This window comes from Ambystoma mexicanum, chromosome 1p (assembly GCF_040938575.1).
Source record: "Ambystoma mexicanum isolate Mex_15411 chromosome 1p, UKY_AmexF1_1, whole genome shotgun sequence".
Taxonomy (NCBI): Eukaryota; Metazoa; Chordata; class Amphibia; order Caudata; family Ambystomatidae; genus Ambystoma; species Ambystoma mexicanum.
This window is the reverse complement of record NC_090921.1, coordinates 1,076,326,486-1,076,349,248: the sequence shown is the minus strand read 5'-3', so window position 1 is coordinate 1,076,349,248 and position 22,763 is coordinate 1,076,326,486. Positions and strand designations below refer to the sequence as shown.

General features: G+C 47.5%; 1 protein-coding gene across 2 annotated transcripts in view; it reads left to right on the top strand.

Annotated features, from left to right (window-relative positions):
• Positions 1–22,763, top strand: part of LOC138448032 (death-associated protein kinase 2-like) — a 709,206-nt gene that overhangs the window by 142,635 nt on the left and 543,808 nt on the right. For both annotated transcript variants that reach the window (XM_069604570.1, XM_069604575.1), the window contains exon 2: positions 20,302–20,365. The gene's annotated coding sequence lies outside the window, so the exon portion shown is untranslated. The remainder of the gene's footprint in view (positions 1–20,301; positions 20,366–22,763) is intronic.

Genomic DNA, 22,763 nt, shown 5'->3' with positions numbered 1-22,763 from the left:
ACATATGCACCTGTAGCTCGCGCTCACTGCCACCACACATGCAACTTAGATTGCTAGGGCTCACTGCCACCACATATGCAGCTCAGCAAGCTAGCAATCGCTTCCACCACATATGCAGCTCAGATAGATGGAGCACTCTGCCACCACACATGCAGCTCAGATAGCTAGCGCTCATTGTCACCAACTATGCAGCTCCGATAGCTAGCGCCCACTAAGCCCACATATGCAGCTCGGTTAGCTAGAGCTTGCTGCCACCATATATGCAGCTTGGATAGCTAGCCCCCACTGCCACCACATATGCAGCTCAGATAGCTAGCGCCCACTACACCCACATATGCAGCTCGGTTAGCTAGCCCTCATTGCCACCACATGTGCAGCTCAGCAAGCTAGCAATCGCTGCCACCAAATATGCAACTCGTATAGCTAGAGCTCAATACAACCACATATGCAGCTCGGTTAGCTAGCAATCCCTGCCACCACATATGCAACTCAGGTAGGTGGAGCTCTCTGCCACCACCTATGCAGCTCAGATAGCTAGCCCTCACTGCCACCACATATGCCACACGGAGAGCTAGAAATCGCTGCCACCACAAATGCAGCTCAGATAGCTAGCGCCCACTCTGCCCACATATGCAGCTCGGTTAGCTAGCGCTCATTGCCACCACATATGCAGCTCAGCAAGCTAGCAATCGCTGCCACCAAATAAGCAACTCGTATAGCTAGTGTTCATTGCCACCAAATATGCAGCTCATCAAGCTAGCAATCGCTGCCACCACATATGCAGCTCAGATAAATGGAGCACTCTGCCACCACATATGCAGCTCATATAGATAGAGCGCTCTGCCACCACATATGCAGCTCGGATAGCTAGCGCTCACTGTCACCACATATGCAGCTCAGATAGCTAGCACCCACTACGTCCACATATGCAGCTCGGTTAGCTAGAGCTCTCTGCCACCACATATGCAGCTCATATAGATAGAGCGCTCTGCCACCACATATGCAGCTTGGATAGCTAGCCCTCACTGCCACCATATATGCAGCTCAGATAGCTATCTTCCACTATCCCCACATATGCAGCTCGGTTAGCTGGCGCTCATTGCTATCAAATATGCAGTTCAGCAAGCTAGCAATCACTGCCACCACATATGCAACTCGTATAGCTAGTTTTCATTGCCACCACATATGCAGCTCATCAAGCTAGCAATCGCTGCCACCACATATGCAGCTCAGATGAATTGAGCACTATGCCACCACATATGCAGCTCAGATAGAGTGCTCTGCCACCACACATGCAGCTCAGATAGCTAGCCCTCACTGCCACCACATATGCAGCTTGGATAGCTAGCCCTCACTGCCACCACATATGCAGCTCGGATAGCTAGCGCCCACCACAACCACATATGCAGCTCGGTTAGCTAGTGCTCATTGCCACCACATATGCAGCTCAGCAAGCTAGCGCTCACTACCACCACATGTACAGCTCGGATAGCTAGAGTTCTCTGCCACCACATATGCAGCTTGGATAGCTAACCCTCACTGCCACCACATATGCAGCTCAGATAGCTAGCACCCACTACAACCACATATGCCGCTCAGAGAGCTAGAAATTGCTGCTACCACATATGCAGCTCAGATAGATAGAGCACTCTGCCACCACACATGCAGCTCGGATAGCTAGCGCTCACTACCACCACATATGCAGCTCAGATAGCTAGTGCCCATTACGACCACATATGCAGCTCGGTTAGCTAGTGCTCATTGTCACCACATATGCAGCTCAGCAAGCTAGCAATTGCTGCCACCACATATGCAGCTCAAATAGCTAGCACCCACTACGACCACATATGCAGCTCGGTTAGCTAGCGCTCATTGCCACCAAATATCCAGCTCATCAAGCTAGCAATCGCTGCCACCACATATGCAGCTAAGATAGATAGAGCTCTCTGCCACCACACATGTAGCTCGGATTGCTAGTGCTCACTACCACCACATATACAGCTCGGATAGCTAGAGTTCTCTGCCACCACATATGCAGCTTGGATAGCTAGCGCTCACTACCACTACATATACAGCTCAGATAGCTAGCACCCCCTACCACCACATATGCAGTTCGGATAGCTAGCGCTCATTGCCACCACATATGCAGCTCAGCAAGCTAGCAATCGCTGCCACCAGATATGCAGTTCAGAAAGCTAGAGCTCTCTGACACAACAAATGCAGCCCTGGTAGCTAGCAATCGCTGCCACCACATATGCAGGTCAGATCACTAGTGTTCATTGCCACCACATATGCAACTCGGATAGCTAGTTCTCACTGCTATCACATATGCAGCTTGGATAGCTCTCACTCACTGCTATCACGTATACAGCTTGTGTAGCTAGCGCTCACTGCTGCCACATGTGCAGATCTGGTAGTGCTTACTGCTGCCACATGTGGCTCAGTCAGGTAGCGCTCACTCACTGCTACCACGTATCCCGTTCAGATGACAGATGTGCAGCTCAGCAAGCTAGCGCTCACTACCACCACATGTACAGCTCGGATAGCTAGAGTTCTCTGCCACCACATATGCGGCTTGGATAGCTAAACCTCACTGCCACCACATATGCAGCTCAGATAGCTAGCACCCACTACAACCACATATGCCGCTCAGAGAGCTAGAAATTGCTGCTACCACATATGCAGCTCAGATAGAGCACTCTGCCACCACACATGCAGCTCGGATAGCTAGCGCTCACTACCACCACATATGCAGCTCAGATAGCTAGTGCCCATTACGACCACATATGCAGCTCGGTTAGCTAGTGCTCATTGTCACCACATATGCAGCTCAGCAAGCTAGCAATTGCTGCCACCACATATGCAGCTCAAATAGCTAGCACCCACTACGACCACATATGCAGCTCGGTTAGCTAGCGCTCATTGCCACCAAATATCCAGCTCATCAAGCTAGCAATCGCTGCCACCACATATGCAGCGAAGATAGATAGAGCTCTCTGCCACCACACATGTAGCTCGGATTGCTAGTGCTCACTACCACCACATATACAGCTCGGATAGCTAGAGTTCTCTGCCACCACATATGCAGCTTGGATAGCTTGCGCTCACTACCACTACATATACAGCTCAGATAGCTAGCACCCCCTACCACCACGTATGCAGTTCGGATAGCTAGCGCTCATTGCCACCACATATGCAGCTCAGCAAGCTAGCAATCGCTGCCACCAGATATGCAGTTCAGAAAGCTAGAGCTCTCTGACACAACAAATGCAGCCCTGGTAGCTAGCAATCGCTGCCACCACATATGCAGGTCAGATCACTAGTGTTCATTGCCACCACATATGGCGCTCAGCAAGCAAGCAATCGCTGCTACCACGTATGCAGCTCTGATAGCTAGCACTCACTTCCACCACATATGCAACTCGGATAGCTAGTTCTCACTGCTATCACATATGCAGCTTGGATAGCTCTCACTCACTGCTATCACGTATACAGCTTGTGTAGCTAGCGCTCACTGCTGCCACATGTGCAGATCTGGTAGTGCTTACTGCTGCCACATGTGGCTCAGTCAGGTAGCGCTCACTCACTGCTACCACGTATCCCGTTCAGATGACAGATGTGCAGCTTGGATAGCTAGCGCTCACTACCACCACATACACAGCTCAGAGAGTGCTCATTTTCACCAAATATGCAGCTCATCAAGCTAGCAATCACTGCCACCACATTTGCAGCTTAGATAGATGGAGCTCTCTGCCACCACAAATGCAGCTCGGATTGCTAGAGCTCACTACAGCATATACAGCTCGGATAGCTAGAGTTCTCTGCCACCACATATGCAGCTTTGATAGCTAGCGCTCACTACCACCACATATACAGCTCAGATAGCTAGCACCTCCTACCACCACATATGCAGTTCGGATAGCTAGCGCTCATTGCCACCACATATGCAGCTCAGCAAGCTAGCAATCACTGCCACCAGATATGCAGCTCAGATAGCTGGCGCCCACTACCACCACATATGCAGCTCGGTTACCAAGCGCTCCCTGCCACTGCATATGCAGCTCAGAAAGCTAGAGCTGTCTGACGCAACAAATGCAGCCCAGGTAGCTAGTAATTGCTGCCACCACATATGCAGCTCAGATCGCTAGTGTTCATTGCCACCACATATGGGGGTCAGCAAGCAAGCAATCGCTGCCACCACGTATGCAGCTCCGACAGCTAGCCCTCACTGCTATCACGTATACAGCTTGTGTAGCTAGCGCTCACTGCTGCCACATGTGCAGATCAGGTAGTGCTTACTGCTGCCACATGTGTCTCAGTCAGGTAGCGCTCACTCACTGCTACCACATATCCTGTTCAGATGACAGATGGGTAGCCCTCACTCCTGTGATCTGGATTCACACTGCAGGTGACCGGATCGAATTCCAGCGGCATTGCCTTTCATCCTTCTGAGACCAAAGCGCTGAGTGCCATTATGCTTCTAATAACAGCTGTTTTTTATTACGCTAGGAAATGGTGGCAGCAACCACTGCATTAAAATCAGACTGGCATTGGCCTTATTCTCGCGTTCTAATCGTGCGAGGAGTTGAAAGGATGAGCCAGGCGGAGTGCCTGGGCCGAGGATGCCGTAGGCTGGGACCAGGTTATAGGCGACTGGCCTCAGCGTGTCACGTGACCATACCATAATGGAAGCACTGATGTAGCCTCATGGTCTCCTTATATCAGGGCACGCTCCCAACGCAGCACCTAATGGCTTCATGCTGGCGACCCCTGAAGTCTTTGGAAACTGAGCTGCAGCATGTGTTTTTTGTTAGCTGGCCATTTAGAAATTCTAAACTGCAACAGCTGCGACCTCATAGCAACGTGAGCTGCATAGTCTGGCACGACTTGCAAAATAAAAAGTACATTGCAATGTTAAATAACGGGAATATAGCAGAGGATGGCCAGAAAACCCAGCTCTCTCTAAAGCCAGCTGTGGTGTGTGAGGATTAGAGCGTGAAGGCTGGCTCAGTAGCCATTGTTGTGGAGGGGAAATGGTGCCCAATGTGTCATTATTCAAAGTTTAGCCATAGGCGCCCCTCTGCGAGAACGAACACGGCCCATTGACCTGTTCTTTGGGAAGGTACCCACTCAAGAGTCTGCAGCCACACTTTAGCTCACTGTACCTTTCACCGATGGGAAATAACCACAGTCCAGCACCTAAATGCTATGGCAATTTCCCTTCTGAACAAGAGTACCAACAGCAACCCCATACACATGTTTCAGCTTTGTTGGGCCTCATTAGTGAGGGGGAGCTGTGCCTCTCTTAGCACAGTGAGCAAGGGGTCAATGTCTGAATGACCCTGGGAAACTCAGGGTGACTAGACCTAAGGCCCTTGAAATAATCAAAATGTAGTCATGGGCGCCCCTCTCCGAGAACGAACACGGGCCATTGACCTGTTCTTTGGGAAGGTACCCACTCAAGAGTCCGCAGCCACACTTTTGCTCACTGTACCTTTCACAGATGGGAAATATACATTTGCATATCAGCCTTTGTCTAGCCCACAAAGGGGAATCCAGACGTGGACCCCTTGCTCACTGGTCTTAGAGAGTCACAGCTCCACCTCACTGATGAGGCCCAACTGCCTGAACTGTCCCTGACCAGGACACAGAATGATTGGCAGGGGTATGTCTCTTCTGTGAAAGGGAAATTGAGCTAAAGACTTGGTTGAGACTCTCTGGGGCCATTCACCGAAGAACAAGTCAATGGGCCGTGTTCTTTCTGGTAGATGGACTCCCAGAACCCCCCTTGTTTTGAATATTAAGTAACTTTGGGTTTCACCCTATGTTACTAGTGGAATCCAGACGTGGACCCCTTTCTCACTGGTCTTAGAGAGACACAGCACCACCTCACTGATGAGGGCTGACTAAGCCGAACCATGTGTCTGGGGTTGCTGTTTGTACTCTTGTTTAGAGGAGAATTACCTAGCATTTCGGTGCTGGACTGTCCCTAGGCAGGACAAAAACTGATATGCACGGATATTTCTCCTCTGTGAAAGGCACAGTGAGCTAAAGACTTGGTGGAAACTCTCCAGGGGATCATCCACCCAAGAACAAGTCAATGAGCCGTGTTTGTGCGGGTAGAGGGACTCCCAGTCCCAGAACCTCCCTTGTTTTGCATATTAAGTAACTTTGGGTTTCCCCCTTAGTTACCAGGGGAATCCAGACGTGTGTTCCTGGAGAGGCACAGCTCCAACTCACTTATGAGGCCGGACTAGGCCAAAACATGTATCTGGGGTTTCTGTTGGTACTCTTGTTCAGAGGAGAATTGCCTAGCATTTCGGCGCTGGACTGCCCCTGGGCAGGACAAAGGCTGATATGCAGGGATATTTCTCCTCTGTGAAAGGCACACTGAGCTAAAGACTTCGTAGAGTCTCTCCCGGGGGCCATCCACCCAGGAACAGGTAAATGGGCAGTGTTTGTGCTGGTAGAGGGACTCCCAGAACCCACCTTTGAATGCGTAATTAGATTAGGCCGTGCTAGGGGGGTTGCATGTAGTGTGCTTAGTGATCCCACATGATAGGTTGCAATCACGGGCGCTGTCACCACATCCTCTATTGCGATTATATGGGTTAAGGCGGCAAGAGTGCAATCCAACACTACCCAACCCCTGAAGGCAGAGGTGAAGCAGATGTGATGTGCGTGTACAGGTGGAGCCTTGGGAGTGCTTGTGGTGGGGTCTAAGTGCTACAATGCTTTCTGGGAATCTTGGAGATTGTTACTTGCACATTCATTGAAAGGCTTCTTGTTATCGCCTATAAACTGGTCAGGGAAAATGTAAGGACTGCGGTCTCTACTGTTCTAGCGCGCTGCCGGAGGTCAGGACAGGCAAGGGAGCAGGCGTCTGCATGTCCTCACTTATTCTACAGTAGACAGCCAGCTTCACGAGTGATGGGCAGAGCGGACGCGCCAGGTGCCACGCCATTAGATGCACTCACGCACGCAAAGCATAGCCCCGGCCCACTTAAAGCCCTGCTCTGCTGTCGAAATGTGTAGGTGCAAGTGGCACGTGCGGTAATGCAGTAGCATGACCCCTGCACCACCGGGATCACTCTTCATTCCACAAACCATTCTGATCACTGGTCCCAGAGCTGCCCTGACGAATCTAGCATATCGGTTCCAGCAGGTGAGTGCGCAAGGTCACTCCGAGTAGCTGCCACCAGCCTCCAAGAAGGAACAAAGCAAACTGGCTGAACAAAACAGTGAGGCCCATGTGGGATGACCAAAAGCAGTTAAACAATTGTATAGGACAAAACTACAGTTGCACAACAACGGGTGTTAATACAAGCACAAGACACAATTTCCTTAACAAGGTAATGGGAGGGTGAGAAAAGACTCCTGGGCTGTGGTAGCTGACGCAGAAAAGGGCCGTGCAATGGCCGTGTGGCCATTTTTTCTAATGCCCGCATCCAGGTTCCATAAGACCTCCCACTTGCGTTATGTAACTGCACCCGAAAGTTCGGACTGGAAGTGGCGCACCTGCTCCTTTTTTCAGGGCCTGGGCAGCTGTGACCACAACCACGGAAGCCCTACACAAGTGTTGCCCTGGGGGGGGGATGTTGCTGCTCATACATACTAAACTGATTCAAACATTCCCCTGCAAAGTAACTGTGCATCAAGGATAAAGCATACCTAAGTGTTATTACCTGTCTAGATTGGCCGACATTGAATGCAGGCCATTGACAACATTTGTCATATTTGCTTTGCCATTTAGGCACAATAACTGTTCCTCAAGGGCAAAGCAAACCATCAGGTTATATGGACAGACTGGCCTACATTCAATGTAGGCCAGTGTAGTTACGTAATAACACTTCACTTACCATATTTGCTTCTCTCTTGATGCACACTTCTGTGCATCGAGGGTAAAGCAAAAAAGAATGCCATGCCCCCAGCAGCCTCACTTGTAAATGTAGGGCCCCCCAAGGGCTGCTGGAGGCTTGACATCCGGCTTAGCAGGACCCCAAAATGTAGGTGTGGGGTCTGACACACACATGCAAACCACACTTTAACCTGTGCATTCTCACAACATTCATACAACATGCATGCATTCATAAAAACAATAACACCAACCCACATATACATACGTACATACAATCTATACATAGAGATTACATTTTTTTTAAAGTCTTCCCTTACCTGCATGCACCGTCCTAAAATGCCCAGGCCACCACAGGGAGGACCGGATGGCCCTCCCCTCCTTTCTGCAACACGGGGACTGACAGGAGAAGACTCCTCTCCGGTCAGTCAAAAAAAGAATTGCGTAGCGGGGGATGCGCCCCTGCTCCAAGGCAGGCAGCACAGTCCCCCATGTAAATAAATCACATGGGGAACTGTGATGCCTGCCACTCAGGTGGGGGGAGGGGTGGCACCTCCACTGATCATGATGGCTTTGAGCGAGCGTGATATAATTGTGAAATGGTCAGTCGCCGAGAGAACATAAACGACTGGCAGTTTAGCAATGTATGTAAGTGTCTGTCTGGACTGCTAGACTTGTGAATGTGATGGACCAGAGTGCTTTTAAATAGACCCTTGGCCTTTTGGTGGACCTAGAAGGGGGTCAAAAGTCATGCTGCTGGAAACAAGAGCATTGTGACTAGTTTCAGCTCCTTCATCTATGTGTATTTGTATTTATTAATTTTATATAGCGCTTTACACCAAAGCGCTTTACATTACAACAATAGGAATACAATAGAAGCACGAGTTCTGAACACAAGTCAATTAATCGAAAACAATATAGAGAACAATTTAATGAGAACTAGGAACAAGATAACAGTAGCGGAAGAGAAGGGAGCAGTAGTAAGGGGCTGTCAAGAGAGGATGAAGAAGGTGAGATTTTAAGGAGGAGCGGAAGGAGGAGTAAGAGGAAATGGAACAGATAAGGAGAGGTAGAGAGTTCCAGTGTAGAGGGGCAAGGAGCTGAAAAGAACAGAAGCGGGAAGGGGCGCAAGGAGAGGAGGAACAGTAAGGCGGAAAACATCAGCAGAACAGAGGGGGTGAGACCTCACTTTTGGTCTAGGTATTATTGGAGTTCAGTTTGGGACAAGCATTAGGTTTATCAGGTCCAATCAAGACCCAAAGTACCCTACTGATCCTACTGCCCATGTTTCCCATGCCTGGAAACATCCCACCCCACATCAGGGAGGCCTACCTCACAGTGCAGTAGTATGTGGGTCTAAGCTCATTCATGTAACACTTGTTCACCGGACATGCCATAAAGAGTACTCATTGGCATTTAGTGTATACGTGTATGTTTATTTACATTTGCCTATGCTATAACCATTGTGAGAAACCTAAAGGTATTTCCCCATGGATCCTTTTCTCAGGTGGCCAGGGGACGGCGATCGCTATGGGATCCAGACCCTGGGTGTAGACAAGCGAGTGAGGATCACCTGAGTGGAGGGTCACGGAGGGATTGGGCAGAGAATACCCGAGGCCAAGACATGGTATTCCCCCTTCTCTCATGCTACCTCAAAACCCTTTCCGTCAGCTTTCATGGGGTATTTCCAAACCCATTCCATCTCCCCCTCCCCATTTTCAGCAAATACTGAGACGAGGAAGAGGCAACCGGGAGTTGTGAAGATTTCCCATAGGAATGACATGGGGAGTGTAAGGGAAACTGGCTGTAGAAAGAACTTAAGTTGTCCCATTGATAGACAGAGTTAGGCATTTACTAATTATCACTCACACCTGACTCCACTTGACTGTTTTTCCAACTATAAAAGGTGTGGTTCTGCACAGGTGAGAGAGCGAGCTGGGGATGTTGTCTGGACCAGAGAAGCCAAGGAGCAGAGAGCAGCAGGATCTACAGCCCAGAGGAGAACGGTGTGCCGAGGCTCTAGCCCAGTGTTTGTGAGGGGCTACAGTGTGGCTAGGGAGCCTTGTCTCCAGGGAGCTGGAGTGAAGAACCCTGCAAGCTGATGTTGGAGGTCGGAACATTGCTTGTTCCCTTGGGACATGTGCTTGTCAATGTGCTGCTCGTGAAAGTAAGAGGGAGAGAGAGACTCGGGAGCATGCGGCTGACTGAAGCGGAGCGTGCAAAAGGAATGCATAAAGTGGCACGGAGCCGAATAGAGGACAGAAATTAAAGGAAATAGTAAAGCAATATAGAATGAAAGAAGAGTGGCAAGATCAAGAGATAATAAGAGAAAGCAAGAAAAGCAGAGCGCACAAGGGGTGCAAAGTGAAAGAACTGTAAAAAAGAGGGCGCAAGCAACCCAAAATGAGAGAGAAGGGTACAAGCGAACCGGCAGAGTGGAAAGTGTGCTAGTGTGCACAGGAAATCTGGAAAAGGTGCCAGCGGGCGCGGAAAGGTAAAGAGAGTGCAAGTGTGCACAGGAAGACTGGCGAAAGTGCCAGGGACACCAGAAGTTGCAAGTGTGCACAGAGGAAGTTAAAGACGGTGCCAGTGGGCACATGAAGGAGAGGAATGTGCAAGTGTACAAGAGAAGGAAAGAAAGGTGCCAGTGGGCACGAGAAAAAAGTCAAGAAAACGGGGGGGAACAATAATGGGGTGCAGAAAGCCCCTGAAGGCAGAAGGTTAAGAGAAGAAAGAGCTGGAAATAAGAGAGTGGTCATGCTTAGGAGGAGAAAACCTGGCGTTTTTGAAAGTCTCTAATGTTAACCCTTGAAAGAACTGTATATGAAGGAAAGGTACATCCTTAGAAACTGAACTCGTGTTTTGAAATGCAAGAGGGACCTGAGTTAAGGGAACGGAACCCTAAGAGGCCTATCCAAGTGGTATCTTGATTATTTTGTGTTACTGAAGGAATTGAAGCTTAGAGAAGGGAACCCGGAGATGCTTAAAAAAAGAACAGCATTTCTTTGGTTATGTTTTGAACTTGGAAAGACTAAACCTTGGCGAAGGGAACCCAGTGGTCGAAGTGAGCGGGAGCGGTCAGGAGCGGTGCTCCTCTACTTTAAAAAAAAAAATGTTTTACAGCTCCTGTACTTTTATTTTAAAAAGAAACTGTTTCGGAATGGTTTCGTTTTAAAATAAAAGTGTAGGAAGATGTTGCAGCTTGCATTTTCAGTGCACTGCACTGAACATTCCCTTAAACAGCAGGTGAAAGTGTTTAGGGGTTTGTATTCTGTGTGGGAGGGAGCATGGTGATGAGGTGTGTGGTGAGTGGGTGCAGGCCAGCAGGGAACATACCTCCACTACTTCTTTTCGTACACTTCGACCACTGAGGGAACCCCAAGGCATTAAAGACATTGATTTTTTGTGAACTATGGAGAAGGTGCTATGAATGATCCCTTTTAATTGAGCTCATTCTTTTTAACCTGACCAACCTACACCTGGTGAGAAGACCACCTGAAACCAATCCTGGTTTCATATTTTTGTTGAACTGCCACTTTTTGCATTTGAAAGATTTCCTAACACATTATTGCCAAAGAGGGAGGGCAATCATAGGTTTAGACCGAGAGAGATTTTAATTTTGGACTTGCGGACTTCTGCGGCCCTTAGAAACATCAGTTAAGGGAATCATCCCGTTAGTGTTAGGGCCAGTCAGACATTACACCAACCTAGGAAATCTAGTAAATAAAAGTTTTTAAAACTAATATCGGAGTCTGTGTCTCTATTGATACCATGCCTGTCTCACTCCATACACATCTGGAAAAGGGACACTGCGGTTTGCAACTCCTCGGAATTTCCCAAATACTTGGTTTCATCGCTGTCGCACTGACATGCTTTGCCTCCATATGTAGACACTTGGCTAATGCCACTGCGCTAATGCCTCAAAAAAGAACTGACAGTATTCCTTACCCAGAGAATCACTGCATGTTACACATGACTTCCTAAAGTGCTTGCTCTATGGCCCGCCCAAAGCGGATGTGGGAAGTGCTCTGCTATCATATGTTTCACTGCAGGCTAGTTTCTGTACCTTCATTGAGGACAGATTTTGTCTCTAGAGGTTGCCTTACCTCCATGCAAAACACTATCAATTAGCAAGAAGGAGCTACCTTACAATATATCCTTAGGGGGTGCCTCTTGCATGTGTACTTGCACAAAATAGACTAGCAGTAAACCAAGAACCCAAATTGTATAACAGTAGTGACTTGTTAGCCCATTCGCATATGTGCTTGCTGTATTGGGATTCCATTCCCCCTCGAAGCGCTAGATAATACAAATCATTGGGCATTGCTCCCCCATCTTGGTATGCTCTCACAGGGCAGCTAAGCTGGAGATTGCCTATTTTAGCAAGTCGGGACCTCTAGCAGGATAACATAACGTCCTCCCTTGCTGGGCGGGGAAAATATTGAGAGTTCTTATTAGGGCGTGTCGGGGCTGAAGTCGAGGGTACACAGGGGTGGAGAGAGTCCCTCCACATTTTTCAGAAGTCCCCCCTCTTTTTTGAGAGTGCACCTTGATATCCTAATTTATAAATAAATAAAATATATCATTGAAACTCCACATTCAATTGGTATGTCAATGTGTCCCCCCCCCCACACTTTTTTAAATTTTTGGACTGGACCCTAGTGCCTGTGCTCAGGATGCAGATCATGCTAGCCCCTGGGTCTCCAGATGTAGGGGTGGGTGGCGTGCATCCGCTCCACACCCGTTTCAAGAGACAACCCTCACTCGGCCAAGCCACTGTGGGGTATGCACATTTCTTTTTGATTTTTGGTCACATCAGCATTGTTGTGCGCGCGGCATGAGGCAATGCAAACAGTTCAGATAACCCACACACAAGAGGCCCGCCAGGACATCTCCTAAAATCCCTGTAGGCCAGCCCACCGCCAGTGGGCACATCCCCGGGCAGATTGGGTTTTGAAAGCGATCTCCTTAAGGTTACAGCCTGGATGTGAATGGCTTCCTATGGGCGGCGAGTTTAAAGGCATCGGCTGGTCCCAAGTGAGATGATTTATGGTGTAGCAGTGCAAGGGCTGGGCTGGGCTCCATTATTGGCAAGATGCATTGCAGCAGGTCTGCAGCAGGACATCCGCCACGCTCCTGGTTAGTTTCTAACGGGGATTGGTTGTGTCGCTGGACACATTAGGATGGGGACACTGTCAGCAATAAATAAGAGATGCCTATAGCCGAGGTCAGGAAGGGTCACAGTTCAGGGAAATCCATATCGGGACACAGCAGGACAGAGGGTTCCTAGCACTTCTTTCTTGTGCAAGACTACATCTGAGAATCCCATATTGGGACACTGCTGGTCATATGCAAGGCACAGCAAGCCAAATGGATTACTTGCACTTCTTTCAGGTGCAATCCTGCATCTGGGAGCTCCATATTGGGGCACTGCTGGTCAGATGGACTCCTTGCACTTCTTTCTTGTGCAAGGCTGTATCTGGGAGTCCCATTGTGCAAGCCTGCATCTGGGAATCCATATTGGGACACTGCCGGTCAGTGTGCAAGGCTGCATCTGTGCTGCATCTGGGACAGATCTAGAGATAACAGAATTTTGGCGCTGAGTATTGCCAAGGTGTGGAAGCACAGCGTTTATTATGAAGAATAAAGTCCCCCACACCCCCCAAGCCTGGAGCTCCAGCCCCTTGGGCCTTTCTGTGGCTGCAGAGAACTCTTCAATGACTTGCAATGAGGTATAACTGCTGAACCCATATGCATGCATTAGTATTGGCCGACCCCCAAACCCTCTCCCGTAATGACAGGCTCACAACTTGTGTCAAGTGTTGGCAATAAAACTCTGTAGGATTTTATTGTACAGATATGGTTATGGCAATACACAATATCACATATCATGATGGTATCATACATTTGGGCACCGGGTCCTGAGGTTACCCCCTCTGGCCCGTGCCGCCTTCTCATGTCCCACGATTGTTGTGGGCACCGTACAGTGCCTTGTACCTCTTTTCCTTTGTTCTTCTCCCTTATTTTGTAGGGTGGGAGGGTTTTGTGGTAAAGAAGCAAAGGTTGGAAGACACTGGGTAAACAGTGAACCTCCTGTTTGTTTGTGTCCTCGTTCAGGGTCCACAAACAGATTGTGTTTACTCAGAGCAGCTGCTCTCATTTATAGGACCCAGGGAGGCCCTGGGTCTTTGTTATGTATGTGGTGGGGGCTGCTGTTGTCGCAGCCCCCCCACCCCGGCCGGATAGCCGACTGTCTGGCCCCTGATGGGGGCAGGTCTTTGAACCTGGGCCCTGCCTGACTGTTGGTTTCCTTATGGTGCTTAGCACCTTGGTGTTTGGAGGAAGGGTGAGGTGATTGTTCACACCTCACCCTTCCTTGGCTTTGTGCTGTAGAGACTGCGTGTCTCTGCAGCTAGGGGGAGGAGAGGAGCAGGCACAGGTAAGGTTGGGGCTGCCCCTCTCCCAGCTGCTGATGGTAACAGCAGTTACCCTGCCTCGCTTTTGGGATGCCCATGCAGCATTGCCCAAAAGCGGTGGCAGCATGCACCGTTTTCCACATGACCTGCTTTACAGCACACTGTCTGCCATTCTTGCTCTATTGTAGCGCCCCATTGCCGTTCTCCTTATTATTGGCTATGGTTTTGGCCTGTGAGGCCCTTCTTGTGTAGGCAGCACACAGATCCGCAGTCTCCACCAAAGCAGACAATTTGAGGGCCCTTCGCGAGTGCTTGGACTACACCTAGCATGGTGAAGTGTAGCCGGTTGCATATAAAGTTCCTTTCTTTTATTATTCTCTCTTTACCCTGCTCATTGGAGTCATGAGCAGGGTAAAGTATGTGGCTTTTAAGTTGTGCTGTGTAAGAATTCTGGTCTATTAGCTTTTCTACACAACAAATCGCCTTCGGGATGTGAGAAGCCATCCTTTAATGTCAAACACGAAAACATATGATTTGTTTTAACATGCATTTTTGATAATATGGAAAGAGGCTTACATCAAGTGGTCTAATTTTTCTAATTAATGTACACCTCGTTGTGCGGTGTGGTAGTTCAGATCTGGGAGACGGAAACAAGGACCTGTTAAAACGTGATGATTTATTTTTTTAATTAAAAAAAGCCTCCTCGCTGACTTCTCTAGTCTAAAAACAACTAATGGGGGCTTGTCAGGGTGGCTCCTTTTGTGACCCCCACCAAAGAGTTCTCAAGAGTCTTTTCTAGCTCTGGGCCTGGTGGTTCCAATATTCCAAAAAAAAGTCTCTTTCAATGTCCTTTAAGCAAAACCGTGTTTCCACTTGTCCATACGGTTTCCCTCCTCAGGGACGTATTAAGCATAACCAGTTCCTCAAATTTGTATCGGGCAATGTTCACAAAACACAGCTTTCCTCTTATTACTGATCGGATAGCTCTATTTCTTGTCCCGGGCAGGCTACAGATTTGCCTAGCCCAACTTTAGTTCGTCCTTTGGTTGGGATATCTCTCACTCTCTTCTGATTCTCAGCTCTGCGTGGTCTATGGGCTTGCTAAACCTGGGTTTCCCTCACTGCCTCCTTGGGTCTTCCGTTCATCCTCCTGGCTTGGGCTATGGTGTGGCCTCACCCACCACTTTACACCCGCTACCCATGTAATACTGCGTATCTTTTTTACAGCCGTAGTTCTCGACTGGAGAGGCTGTCTCTCTGGTCATCGTGGGGCCGCATACACACCCTGGCTGTGGACGGCACAGTCTGCTTCTTCGCTCTGGTTCTTCCCTTCGGTGGCAGAGGAACAGCGCACCGACTCATCTCGGAGTGCTTACGGTGCTTCCTCTTTCAGCGGTCGCCGTCTCTTTGGGGCTTCCGCCTTTGTTGAAGCGGCAGTGTTCCATGGACTGCGTCGGGTTTCCACCCACCACGCCAACTGCGTGGCTTTCCGGTTTGGTTCTTCCTGCGAGGGAGAGGCTCCCACCTCTGCGCTGCTGCGCAAGCCATCGTTTCTCGCTCTCTGGCTAATTCTCTCCAGCCCAATAGGTGTATTTACGACCCGAGGGGAAGATTCCATTGGTCCTGAGTTTAACATATACAGGTCAAAAACCACGCCATCCATCTTAAGCGAACCCTGTACTTGAAAACCCATATAACTCATAAATGTTTGGGACTTTGCTACGAGGGGAAGTGAAAGAGAATTCATGCATGTTCCTTCCTTGTCCACGGAGGGGTGGGGGGGTATTCTGCTTGTCCTGTTCCCGAGGGAGGGTATTGAGTAGTTCCAAAGGGGGTGGTTGCCCCTTGGGAAGAAGAGCTAAATTTCCTGGATTCATCACAGCGGACAAAAACCTGAGTCTGCCAAACCACAAACACCCATTGCCTGAGGCTGATCACCATCTACCCCAACCTTATTTTAAGCAGGGATGCCCATGTGGTCGCATCTTCAGTAAATTCTGAGCTAGAGCTTGGATTGCCAGCACCCCAACTCCATCATTTGCAGTTTTCTTTTTAGAAACCAGCAGTATGCCTACCCTAGCAACATATATACTCACTGGCAAAACCCATGGGTTTGGCTATGCTTTTATTGTGTTAAGTGTTTGTGTGTTTCACACTAGAGGTTTTCACAAATTCCGACTTGCTTGTGTAATATTATGACTGCTTGACACATGTATTGGTAAAGAGGGATATGTGTAAAGTTGCATGTCTAACACAGAAGGACAATTGTGTGCCTCGTTAACATTTTGTTATTCTAACCACAATGATTTTTCAGTGATGTTTGCAACGGTATCTTTGCTCTTAGGCAGTGGCAGGGTGCGGTCTGCTAAGTTTCCGCAAACTGAACATGTGCTGACCAGATGACCTGGCTAGAGATCCATTTTGACTTACTACAATACTCCTTCCTTGCAAACTTTACCATAGATGTGTGTTTTATGTAGCTGTTTCGAAAGGTTAAAAAGCTTTAAAAAGCCAGCATTGGGTGGCAAAGGCAAATGTTGTAGCTTTTGTACAGGCATTAGATAGGTCTCTGGCAGCCACTGCCATTCTATATCCTGCTACTAAAGCTATGTGTCTTCTGTTGCCAGCTGTTTGGTTGGTAGTGCAATTATGTGCCTTGCATTGCCATGTCTTCTCACATGGCACAGCATTTGTCAGATAACACTATCATGTATCGGAGATTGCCCAGGCATCCTCAGGTACTCCGCTCATTGGCACACCTTGCCATTCAAATTGCAATATTCAAACCATTGTAATCCAAAGGATACGGTGATTGATCGCCTGCATCGCAATGTGCACTTAGTGCTATAAAAGAACTGTCACTTTTTTGTACACTGGGTTGTCCTCCCATTCCCAATTAATATGTTCACTTGAAACACCACCACCAGAAGTTTAAAATGTACACAAGAGTTCACAATAGGTTTAATTGTGGGCCACATGCAAACCACATAGTAATTCTTTGCCACTAGTGCATTGAAACATGTCATTAATGGTGCAAAGTTAGCAATGCAAAGCGTCAGAAAAGAGCCAAAATTAGAGATTACGGATGAAAGGCATGCTAGGCAGGTCTGGTGTGAATACATTGCAGGAGAGCGTTTCAGAGAGTAGTTGTTAAGACAGAAAGCATGTCCCTTTTTGTAAGCCTGCAGAAATCTAAGCACGCGATCTAGGAAAGCAGACTGGAAGATCAGGCCAAGTTAAGAAGAGGGAACGCTGGGGCCACAATTGGGCAACAATATAGAGGGTCTTAATTTGGACTCTTCCAGGAAGCCAATGGAAAAATAAGAGGTGATGGCTGGAAGGTTTTGAATGAATCTTAACCTCTGGCATCACTCTGGGTATCACTCTCCAGACCATCGTACTTCACCCGACAAGCCATTACAAAAGGGGAAAGACCAAATGCAAATCAGACTTCGTCCCACTCCCACCCCAAAAGCGTCAGTCCAGCCCGAACTGCTTGGTCACATCCCTTCTGCATGAGACCACAAGCATTCACAAATATGTTTTGGCCTTGTTAGGCCTCATCAGTGAGGAGTGGCTTGGGTCTCTAGGACAAGCAGGTACGGGACCTATGTCTGGGCATGCCTGTCCTACTCAGGGTGACTACAGCAAAACAAAAGAGGTGATGGTTGGAATGCTTTGAATTAATCCAAACCGCTGGCATTGCTCTGGGCAACCCTCCAGACCATCTTTCTTCGCCTGCCAAGCCATTACAAAAGGGGAAAGACCATATGCAAATCAGGCTTGTTACCACCCCAAAAGGGGCCGTCCATCCCAATGTAGTCTGGTTATAATGTGAGTCATAGAAGTAGTGTGGTAAAAAATCAGCCAAAATTATGAATTCTGTAGGATTTGGAGACACTTCAGACTGGGGTGTCATGATGAATGGTACCAGAAATTATGTCCCTAATGCAAACTGGTGCTGAAAAACTGTGCCACATTTAAATGTGCAAATTATTCATTTGTATGGAAAAATATTAGGTAAGAAAAGAATGAGCGATGTGGAGATACCCCATATACTGTTTGAGGTTTTCACACACTCAACATGATCAATAATGCAGGCAAGCCAAAAGGAATGGGGTTGAAATCCACTTCAACAGAAGATCAGGAAAGCCCCATGCGTCCATAAGTACCAAGGCCCAACTTCACACGCAAATTCGCAACTTGGCTAAGCAAGAAAATTAATGGCCTAGGTTGTAGAAATACTAATATCAGACAATATGCAAGGATTTAAAAAGGAATTCTGTAAGAAAAGAATATTGCCATGTTTACCAGAATTGTGTACCTTTCAAAAAGTGTCAAGAGCTTCACTGTTTCAAAGACATTTCAAGGAAAATCGTGTATTTGATGTATTGTCAGACAATTGTAAAAAGCTATGACACATTGAACTATTTATATATTACCTGTGCATGCAATTGAAAAGACATATTTTGTATTATTTCGGAAAAGCTGTGTATTTATTTCTGCCCTATAATATTTTGACTTCAAGCTGACCAAAGTTTCACCGCAGGGTGACCCCTACCATTGGAAAACTCATTGGAGAGGAGATGTTTAGAACTCAAGCTAAATCATGGGCCATCAGCAGATTACCTTTTGTCCTGAACGGGTCTGCTTTATTTGGAGCTTCAATAGCAAATTCATCCATTAAAAATGACACTGTTTAGCTCTGCATGCCAATAAACCAGCCATATGCACAGAGAACAAAAGGTTTCTGCTATGTCCCTCACATCCATCATTGTCAGAAACCCCCCCATGAAGACTTGTGTAAGTATGTGGAGCGGTGAGGCCATCAAAGTGGAAATACAGAGCAGGTCACGTGCAATTTCTATGTCAAGTCAAATAAGCACCTATATTTCACCATTGATTTTATATTTAAAAATGCACAATGAACATGACTAGCCAGTGTGTTGTGAAGATCAAAAATTCCTCGTTATTTGACACCAAAAATCAATGTTCCACAATTATGAAAATTAATACAAATTATCCATATTGCATAAATAAACAGTTCATTGTCACATTTCCAAGTGTGTGTTTTGGGCATGGAATTAATCAATCTGAATTTCAGTTGTTACATTTTTGCAAGGCATTAGGAACAAAAAACAGATTTTGCATCCAGGAAAATTGAGAGCACATAGGTACCCACCATTTTCATGTTACAATTACAGAGATCATAACCATCCAATGGAGGCCGAAGGGTGTACTCACTTGGGAGTGTCTGAATATTAAACCAGCCAATGCAAAGACCAATCGCATCAGGAAGATGTGATGTCACAGATTTTGTAATGTTAAACACAGAGGAAGGGAGGACAGACACTATTGGACAGCGAGATACATTGAATAAGAGGTATTTGTCCAACTGAAGTGATACTGATCTGGGAACATAGAGGAATCTTGCTAGTTTAGGAGGTAGATTGAAACAAATGGTAGCACATTTCACCTGAGCCTATGGGGATTGGAGGCCAGAGGACCAGAGTCCCAACTGGAGCCGGTTCCATGAGTTAAACTATTTTAAAGTGTGTGTATGAATTTGCATAGAATAGCTAAAGGGAAAATATAGTTCTTTTTGGCAAAGTAGCAGGAGTGGGTGGTACGGAGGCGTGACTAGGGGATGCTGCTTTCCAAAAGAAACCAGGAGCATTGTAATGTGAACTGCAAGTTTGCTTCTCACTATATTTAAGTGCCAGGTGAGATTTTATTCCAAGAAAACTGATTGCATATCTATGTTGTTGGCACTGACTATATCTATTTGCAGATAAAGTGCAGTTTATCTAATTAAGTCCTATTAAAAACGTACCCTGTTTTCTTGGGCCTAGTTGACGATGACAACCCATACTATGAACCAATCCAGAAGCTTCATGGCCTGATGAAGAACGTTGGCCTGCCAAAGCCATAGATATGCGAATAGGATATTGGGAAAGAGGAGGGCTATTAATATGTCACTTCCCAGCACCTAGAAAATAATATATTAATGTGAATCCCATTAATTTGCAGAGTGAAAGTGGAGGAGTATTCATCCCAGTTTAATCAAATTCTGAAGTCCATTCTACTGTATCAGGTAGGTGAACTAATATTCAGTGTGCTCTTTATTGATAGTGCTGTGCTCCTAACTCAAGCACGCAGAATGTTGAAGTAGTTAGTTTGAGCCTACATTTAAATCACATGCACATAGCTTAAAAATGCACGGTCTCTCACTGACACAGGAGGGTAAAGTGAGGCAAATATATCAGTGCAACTTTCCTCTGGTCCCAGTACTTGTTTCTGATGCTGAAGAAAATAAAATGTGCTGTATCTGCTATTTATTAACTGAAATGCGTGGAGTTAAATGGTAATTGAAGAGTATTAATGCTCTGACTGATAATCTGCATATTGATCATAGAATTGAACATGTTTAGAGATGGCCTTATGTTACTTAGAATTTTAATTGTCTGAAATGTTATTAATGGTGCTGTTGTTTGATGAAATGCATGTATTACATGTTATGTTATGTTGATTTGTACCACGCACCTCTACCGCCAAAGGACAGGCTCCAGGCACTCTATATGTATTGTGATCGCCACAGGCAGGCCCAGTTTAATTGTGTATTTAATGTCTTGTGGGAACTTCCACTACATAAATTCTGGGGGCCACATTTACATTGATTTATTTTGATTCATGATATAGCATGTTTCTTGTCCCCAGAATTGTGGGCTCGGACTGTATGCCAGGGGGTATTAGATCGTGGTGCGTGCCTAGTGGATAGAAAGCTATGTCAATTAAAACCTCTAAAGGAGGGAGACCGACATATAATGAATTAGTCCATTTGAGGCATGATTGATGGCGAGAGCAAGTGAGAGGGTGGAATCTTCAGAAGACTCTGATATTAGTAACAATATAAGGTAACCAGCAGCACAAGATTATAATCACGTTTAAATCCAAAGTCCTTAACTGGAACCAAAACAGGGCAGATTTCTAAAGAGGAGGGCAAGAACAATGTATTCACATAGTTTGAGGGAGAGGCAGAGTTTTCTTGGATGCATCACCCAAAAAGTCTGGAACTTGATATAGCAGATGGCCACCTCACCTTTGTAGATTCCTTAAGACATGGTTGTTTCCACAGTAGAGAACCCATACCATGCACCACTGCCATATATCTGCAGGCTCTCCTGGGACTCTGGCACATCTGAATGAGAGGAGTGTGGGCTAGGTAGTGAGAAGAGAAGAAAAATACAAGTTTACTTTGCTGTCGTACCCAGAGCTCTCATGCTGGTCTGTTTCTAGGTGTTGTGTGACCAGAGCATAGAGGCATTTGTATCCAAAGGGCAGCCTCATGTGCTAGGATACATTAGCCTTAGCTGGGTATGTTGGTTGGTTGGAGAGCCAACCTCACACACAATGCGACTTCACACAGCTGATCCCTGCACAGCTGATTCGACTGCCGCGCCTGCCAGCCCCTCCTCTCCCGCTTTAAAGGGAGAGGAGGCAGACCGGCAGGCGAAGCCGCAGTCTGGCGAAGGCCGTTGGGAAAGGCCGACGCCGCTCTCTGCAGCTCTCCGCTGCTCGACGGAACGCAAGGTGCAATTATGCCGTCCAACACAAGGTAAGGCCACTTGCCTTAATACCCACATGTCCTACCCATCCCGGAGGGAAGCCCTCTCTACTACTTTGCGCACAGCACCGCGCAGCCTCAGGAACGCATGACTCCGGTCGCGCACCCGCCCCACTATCTCCAACACCTACACCCCGAATATAGCAGACCGCAACCTAAAGGTAGGTCTCAGATGTCTGCCACCGTCACGCAGGCACAACTCCAACTGAATTTACCCTGATGACACTCTTGTGCCCCACAGGCCTGCCTGCGCCATGGCACCTTTGTACACTGAAGCCATTCCACCTCATCTCTGCCCTGACTCATCAGACGCCCTAAACAAAATGCCCAATACCAACACTGTCTCGGCACTACCATCCACGCCTAGGCCAAGTGATGCTTCTAAGCCCTATGTTGCTACTACTGTCTCTGCTGCCCTTATGCCCAAAGTTGATTCTGCACTGCCTGCTATGCCTAGTGTTGCCACCATGCCAAATGCTGATATTGTTGATACTGCTGCCCTTATGTCCAATGTTGATTCTGCACTGCCTGCTATGCCTAGTGCTGCCACCATGCCAAATGCTGATATTGTTGATACTGCTGCCCTTATGTCCAATGTTGATTCTGCACTGCCTGCTATGCCTAGTGCTGCCACCATGACCAAGTCCAAAATCATATTACCCCTTATCCCTGACCCACCCTCTGCACCCTCCAGGCCACCCACTTCTACACCTCCTATGGTTCACACACTCAGTTGCGCCCTGCTCAACGCTCGCTCCGTACCTGCCCACGCCCTCGACATCAACGACCTGATCATCAAGGACAATCTTGACCTCCTGTTCCTTACAGAAACCTGGCTCAACGAATGTTCAGGCCCGGCACTATCTGT